Source organism: Bos taurus, chromosome X, assembly GCF_002263795.3.
Source record: "Bos taurus isolate L1 Dominette 01449 registration number 42190680 breed Hereford chromosome X, ARS-UCD2.0, whole genome shotgun sequence".
NCBI classification, from domain to species: domain Eukaryota; kingdom Metazoa; phylum Chordata; class Mammalia; order Artiodactyla; family Bovidae; genus Bos; species Bos taurus.
In genome coordinates, this window is record NC_037357.1 from 103,793,925 (window position 1) to 103,801,467 (window position 7,543).

A 7,543-nucleotide genomic window follows, 5' to 3' on the forward strand; every position below is an offset into this window, starting at 1 on the left:
GATCTGCCACTCTATCTTATTAATTACTGTGTTAATGAAGAGGCATATATATCATATATCACAACTGTGGTTTTTTTTTATTTTGATAACTACATTTCAATGTAATTGGTTTTCTTTATAATTTTATTTTATGCATTTACAAGCCTTTTTCCGAGAAGCACCCCTTAGATTTCACCAGACTGCCAAAGGAGCACCATGACCCTGACACCATGACCCTGATGTGAATGAGTGACAAATCATTTACTGGGCTGTGCCAGAGACATTTAGGAGGTGTCTGTTCAGGCATCTAGCATTCCCTCCTCTGACTGATCCACCAGGCAGGATGGCATAGTATCTCATTGTATGAATGGAGAACTGAAGCTCACATGTGACACTGAGATTCAAATCTTGTCTTCTTAACCTCAGTCCAGGGCGCTTTCAGACATCCCATATGGTCCTATCTTTTCTGTAGCTCAGCCTCAGAATGCTTCTGTGTAGAGATGGTGTGGTGAACAATCTTCCTCAGCCTAAGTGTTTGTCAGCTTTTCCTGCCCATCAGTAAAACTTGTTGAACAGAGCTCCAGAACCTTCTATGGGGATAGGCATAGTCTATGTCTGCACTGTCCAAAATGGCAGCCATTAGCCACACGTAGCTACTGAGTGCTTGAAATTGTCTTAGTGGACTGACAATCTGAATTTTTAATTTTATTTTGTTTTAATTAATTAAAATAATTCATGACTAGTATACCAGAGAGGGTAGCCCTAGGGCAGAGTTCTTTAACCTTTAGCGGGCATCAGAATCAAGTGCAAGGCTGCTTAAAGCACAGAGCGCTGGGTACCCCCAGAGTTTCTACTCCCATAGCTCCAAGGTGGGCCCAGCTGATGCTGACGTTGCCAGTCCATTCTCAGCCTCAACATTGTGGCCATGCGGGGCCAGGTACATTTTTTGTTGTGAGAACTGTCTTGTGTATTGTAGATTGTTTAGTAGCATCCTGGTCTCTACCTACTCCATGCCACAGCACCCATACCTCCCCACCATCAGCCGTGATAACCACATGTGTCTCCAGACATGGTCAATGTCCCCTGGGGAGCAAAATCCCCCCCTACTCCTCAATTGAGAACCACTACTCCAGACATATACAAAAAACTTTTTTTTAATCAGAGTTTTTTTTTAACATTAAAAAAAACCATCTTGAATTTAAATCTGAACTGAATCTCTCTTTACATTTGCTCTAAAAGTGCCCCCAAAACTTACTATGTTTCAGCAACATACCAGCCTAGGTTGGATTTCTTTTTTTTCCATAAAAAATAATCAGTGGGTCTATGGCTGGGTATTCACTGGGCGGGAAATGTTTGGGCTGTCCTCACTTTTCCCTTCTTCTTTCCTTCCCCCGTGGTTGCTCAGAGGTTAAAGTGTCTGCCGGCAATACAGGAGACCCGGGTTTGATCCCTGGGTCGGGAAGATCCACTGGAGAAGGAAATGGCAACCCACTCCAGGATTCTTGCCTGGAGAATCCCATGGACAGAGAAGCCTGGTGGGCTACAGTCCATGGGGTCGCAAAGAGTCGGACACGACTGAGCAACTTCACTTCCTTACTCACTTTCTTCCTTCCCCCCACCTATTTTCTCCCTCCTAGTCTTTCTCCTTTCCTTCCCAGTCTTCCTTTCTCTCTTCCAAGCTCTTCCCTAGTACCTCTCTGGGCTTCTGGTCCCCATCTTTATCGCTTCTGTCCATTTCTCTTCACAGCCCAAGCCACTCTGCCTCCCTCCCTGCCTTCCCCTACTCCGCCACATCCCTCCTCACCCCACCGCACAGATTTCCCAGTCCCCTGTGCTGTTCATTTTCTATTGCTGTTGTCTCTGTCGCCTCTGGCTCTGTTTCCCGCTTTTCCCTCTTTTATCTGCAGTCTGTGTTTGTCTTGGCCTGGCTAAGTTTGGCCTCTGGCCCCAGACAGTCTCGGCTCCGTCTCTGCACCCGCTCCCTGCCCCCACCAGCCGCATCAGCTAGCAGCGGGCGGCTCCCGTGGAGCACTAAAGTGTGACAAGGATTGGGACGATAAAGACGTATAGATAAGAAAAGCGAATGGGATAGCTTTCCTCAGCCCAATGCCATAATCCCCATTATGCCACCCGATCTGGAAAGTGCCAAGGATTTAGTCGGTGCTTCTTTTAAGTTAAGCATTTCAAAAGTGTCATCATTGTGGTTACAGAGAGTAAGGAGCAATTTATGTTGGTGGCACCACCTCATATGGCATTTGTCCTGTGGAGAAGTCAAACATGTCAGAGGCTGACATTCTCATATGGAGGTGACATTAAACAAACAAGGTGGCGGGGAACTCTTTAAGTCACCTGAAATTTTGTGAGCAGTCAATCAATAGTTCTGACAAGCTGGGGCCACACTTGCCCGTGACCACTGGGTTTTGCTTCTCACACCGCACACTTGACAGGAACTGTGCCGCTAATTTGGGACACTAAGCCTGTCTCTCTACCCTGACTTTTCCCCACTGATAGTGCATTTTGAAAAAAAATGACCTTTGAAAAGACCCAGGCTGATGACGATTTCTACCGACCACTAAGTAGGTGGGATTACTTGGAAATATCAGATTGTTGACTAATCCTTTCTGTTTTCAGCAGCCTGTTTGAGCTGGTGGCAGAGGCAGTATCTTACCCAAGCTGAGTCTCACTCTATTTAAATCCTTATTTATGAACGTAAAGACAGGGGCTGGAGGGGCCCAGGTGAGGCTGGTTCCCAAAGGAAAACCACAAGGCTATTGTAAATTCCTTGAACAAGATGCAAGGTCGACTGCGCTTCATTCCACAGCAAGAGATAACACTTCAAATCCAAGTGCTCCCGGAAGGGAGGGAAGACCTGGGCTTCAGTTCATGCTAAGTTGTAAATCACTAATATTGGAAAGTTTTTCTCAACCAGGTTTTGATTGAGGAAGGAAGGCCAGCGTGATGGTTCTGGCTGACCAAGGGTGGGGAGTCATGTTGGGAGAGAGAGCCTCACTTCTTCGGCCATGGGAGAGAGGCTGGCACAAAGCTGGGGTCCTCTCTGGGGTGAATACCGGCTCAGGAAAACCACAGGAGCCATTCCTTCACGTGGACCCAACTATGGTGAGTAGCATTCTGCTTTCATCATTGAAATTGAGAACATAAGCCTCGGATGCAGCAGCCAGGAGGGGCCGATGAAGAAGTGAAATAGCCTAAGCCAGGGCTGGGGAGGGGTGCTAGGGAGCAGACAGGAAGCCAGGGACCGGCAGGGAGAAAGATGGCAGAATGAACCCTTGAGGACAGTAGTAAGACAAAGGTTTTGTGGACCAGGTGGCGGTCTCAAAGTACTAGAAGATTGGAAGGACCCTCAGAGGTCTCTCTATTGTCAAGTATCCTCCACGATAAACCTGCGAAGAGATTTATTGTTTTCTACTTGAATATTTTAGCAAAGAGAAACTCATGACTTCTGAAAACTGTCCAATCCCAGACAGTTCTGATGGAGGGATTTATCTCTCTAGTTTCTCTCAACCGGTCTTAGGATTCTAAGTGTGATGAAGAGTAAATCCACCCCCTGTTTCATGTGACAGCTTATCACATGTTTGGTGGCTATCTTTACATTCTCCACGCAACTCCTTATTTTCAGCATAAATGATACCAGTGTTATCAATTGCTCTTTATAGCCCATGTCCTTGTGACCCTTCATGGTTCCTGCTGCCTTCTTATAGATTCATTCTAATTTGTCAAAATCCCTCATCAAGTATGACTCTCAGAACTGCATACAGTTCTTATTTCAGTTAGCTAGTGCTGTGTAACAACCAACCCCCAAAATCCCATCTGCGTACAACAATAAGCACTTATTTAGCTCATGAGTCTCTGGAGCAGCTGGAGCCCAGCTTATTGAGGCTGGTCTTGTGGGGACAATCTTGCCAATCTTGACTGGACTCATATTTCTGGGGTCAACTGATTTAAGCTAGGCTTAGCTGGGGCCATTCAGTCCATGTCATATGTTTCTCATCTCCTCCTAGGACCAGAACATTCTTCTCATGGAGATGGCAGATACATAAGAACAAGCCCGGTTGTACAAGTGTGCCCCACTCCTGAGTTACTGCTTTGCTGTGGCCATCTGGTTTCCAAGGTCCTGCTGGATGGGTCAGCACACCAAATTACAAGATGCTAGATTTTGCCTGGAGTATAAGGATACTGTTTGCATGAGTCTTCTTCTGGAATCAACAGTCAAACATGCCCAACATGCTAGTAATCAGAATGAGTTTTATTTCAATTGTTTATAACTGTAATTATACTTAACAAATACCTGTTTATCCCCCAGGAGTTAGCAAATGGGCCCTCACCCAAGTCTAATAGCGGATGGGGGATTAGGGAATGAAGGAATGTTAGTACAAATTTCACAATCACTGAGTTAGGTGTATAACATCTTTTATTTCTATGAGATTCAACTGAAATTGGCCTGGCACTCCATTCTACCAAATTGCAGAAAACTTGACCTATACCTCCACATAAATAGAGTCAGAGATTGTAAAAATCTCACCCAGTTCAGGGTCTTGCCCCCAATTTCCAGTGCTTCTAAGCTCTGGTGGGCTGGTGGTGGTCCAGGCCTGGGAGTGCGGTCTCTTGTAGGAGATTGATTTCTGTCCTGCCCTGCTTTTTGGCCCAGATGTGGGCTTGATGCTTATTTGGTCTTTAGCACCCACCATACTGCCTGTGCCTGGAAAACACCTGTATCCAGCTCACAAGGTATATGCTATTACCTGGCTGCTGCCTAGTCTGGCTGTGGAACCACTCCACACCTTTGTCGTCTCCTCTCAGCCACTCTGGACCAAGCTAAGCTGTGATCACCTCTCTGAGATCCTTCTCATTTCAAGCCCCAAGACAAGCTACCAATGCCCCTTGGGCATTGTCTTGGCTTGACCAAGAGCTCCTTTGAAAGGTGCTTCTGCTTAGGGATTCACCCAAACTCATCTGCCCTTTCCTCTGGAATTCTTCTTGTCCTGGCCCAGGGACCAGCCAGGCTTAGTTGGGGATGGGCTAGGGGGTTCCTTTGTGTGGTGGACTCACCAGCATCTGAGCCTCTAAGCTTGAATCACCTCCTCTCTAATTCTGTCCTCTGACCAGCTGGCCTATCCTTGATCTACTTTGAGATTCTTTCTTGCTCTGTTATTTGCAGCTGCAGTGTCTGTTCCCGGCCCCTTAGCTTCTTATTCTCTTGACACTCAGAAACCTTTGCTCTCTCAAGAGCTCCGTGCTTGTCACTGAAAGCTCTGTCTTTCAAACTTTGGCCTCTGCTCTGAGTTTTCTAAAAATCTGTGCGGAAACTCAAATGACTTCTTTGTTTTCAGCTGTATTCTCAACCCTCCTTCCTTCCCCAACTCCATGAATGCCACTGACACCATGCACTGAAGGTTTGTACAGGCAAGAGGAAAAATGTAGGAAAGAAAATTCTGTTATTATTTCAAGATATTATACCATGGCAATGGGGTTCTTTTTTAGTTATCAACCAGAAGACCAAATCTCCAAAGAAAGTGGCTTGTGGGCACTGCTTCTAGGTGGCCTCTGTTTATTGTTCCCCTTTCTCTGTGCACATCATCAGGAAGAATCTGCTAGAAGACACCAGTGCTTTGCTGCCTTTCCTGTTTCTAATGTGTACATCACCTATGGTTGCTAGCACACATGAGAGCATAGCTCACGCTGGTGCTGCACTGGACAAGCTCTGAGTAATAGGCTGCATTCTTATTCTTACTTCTCACATGGCATTTGAAGAATTCAAAGTATTTAGGGTGAAGGGAGATTTTGATTAATGTGAATTTCTTTTTTTTTTAATTGAAGTATAGTTGATTTACAATGCTGTGTTAGTTTCAGGTGTATAGCAAAATGATTCAGTTACACACACACACACATATATACACACACACACATATATATATACACATATATATACATACATACATATATATATATATACATACTTTTTCAGATTCTTTTCCATTAAAGGTTATTGAATTGAATATAGTTCTTTGTGCTATACAGTAGGTCCTTGCTGTTTATCTATTTTACATATAGCAGTGTTGAATTTATTTCTAAATGAGGTCCTGCTTCCCCCCTTGACCCCATAATATATAGATTCCAAAAATGGCCACAGATGCTTCCCTCTCCATCAAGATGTAAAGACATTTTCTTCACTTCGTCACTCTGACCTTGGCTGTGTGATTTGCTTTAGCCAATGGGATTGACACAGTGCTTGTGCACTGGGGCTCACCCTCTCGTGGTCTTGAGGGCCCTGCCACCACCAGCATGTGAGTAAGCCCTGGGCTAGTCGGGCTGGATGACGGCAGACCTGTGGTCTAGTCACCTTTGTGACCTCGGCTGACCTGGTAGCTCACCACAGATTCATAAATAAACCGGCCTGAGACAAGCAGAACTGTTCTGTCAAGCCCAGCCCAAATTGCTAGTCCACTGATTCTTGAGCTGTGCTGTGCTTAGTCTCTCAGTTGTGTTCAGCTCTTTGTGACCCCCATTGACTGTAGCCCACTAGGCTCCTCTGTCCATGAAATTCTCCAGGAAAGAAGGCATGAGTGGGTTGCCATGCCCTCCTCCAGGAGATCTTCCCAACCCAGGGATTGAACCCAGGTCTCCCACATTGCAAGCGGATTCTTTACCAGCTGAGCAAACAGAGCAGTCCAAGAATTCTGGAGTAGGTAGCCTATCTCTTCTCCAGGGGAACTTCCCGACCCAGGAATTGAACCTGAGTCTCCTGCATTACAGGTGGATTCTTTACCAGCTGAGCTACCAGTTGAAGTCCCGATTCTTGAGCTAAATAAATGGCTATTGTTTTAAGCTACTGAGTTATGGGGTAATTTGTTACACAGAAAAAGCTAACTGCTACAGGATACTAAACATAATGGAATGTTTTGTGAATTGGCATTTTGTAATTCTAGGGGTCATAGACTGAACACTGATTCTTTACAACTGTGGGTTTGAAAGACAGAGCCTAGATTTATACCTAGTCCAATATTATACCTTATTTGTTTTTCTAAAAAAAAAGAGCGAATCTACATATTATTAAGTTTAAAATGCAAATATTAGAATAGTATGCTAAGTATGATTCTATTAGATTAAATTTATGCTGTATGTATACACATGGAGATAGTGAAGGACAGGGAAGCCTGGCGTGCTACAGTCAATGGGGTCGCAAAGAGTCAGACATAACTTGGGGACTGAACGGCAACAATATACATGGAAAATTCTAAATGAACAATGAAGAAACTGTTAGTCGAAAATATCTCTGGGCCTAGGATAGGGATTGGAAGAAGGTTTTTTTGTTTATATTTTGAATTTTTTAGTATGATCACCTGCTAACTTTGTAATTTAAGATACTAAAATTAAAAAAATAGAAGTCCATCACCAAATGGTTCAAGAGTACCAGCCTGGCTCAAGAACTGTCTTGTTTCATTTGTACTTTTTTTTAATTAAAAGCTCAGTGTCCAAAATACATCCCATTATTTCAGGATTTTCATCAGCGTAGGCGTCAGTGAATTGAGTTTTTAATCTGGTAAGC

General features: G+C 44.5%; 1 long non-coding RNA gene across 1 annotated transcript; it reads left to right on the top strand.

Moving 5' to 3' along the window:
* The first annotated feature begins 1,460 nt into the window (after nt 1–1,460).
* Nucleotides 1,461–6,823, top strand: LOC132344336 (uncharacterized). The gene is made up of 2 exons (XR_009493595.1): nt 1,461–3,096; nt 3,999–6,823. It is a non-coding gene; the product is annotated as an uncharacterized lncRNA (long non-coding RNA).
* Nucleotides 6,824–7,543: the final 720 nt, after the last annotated feature.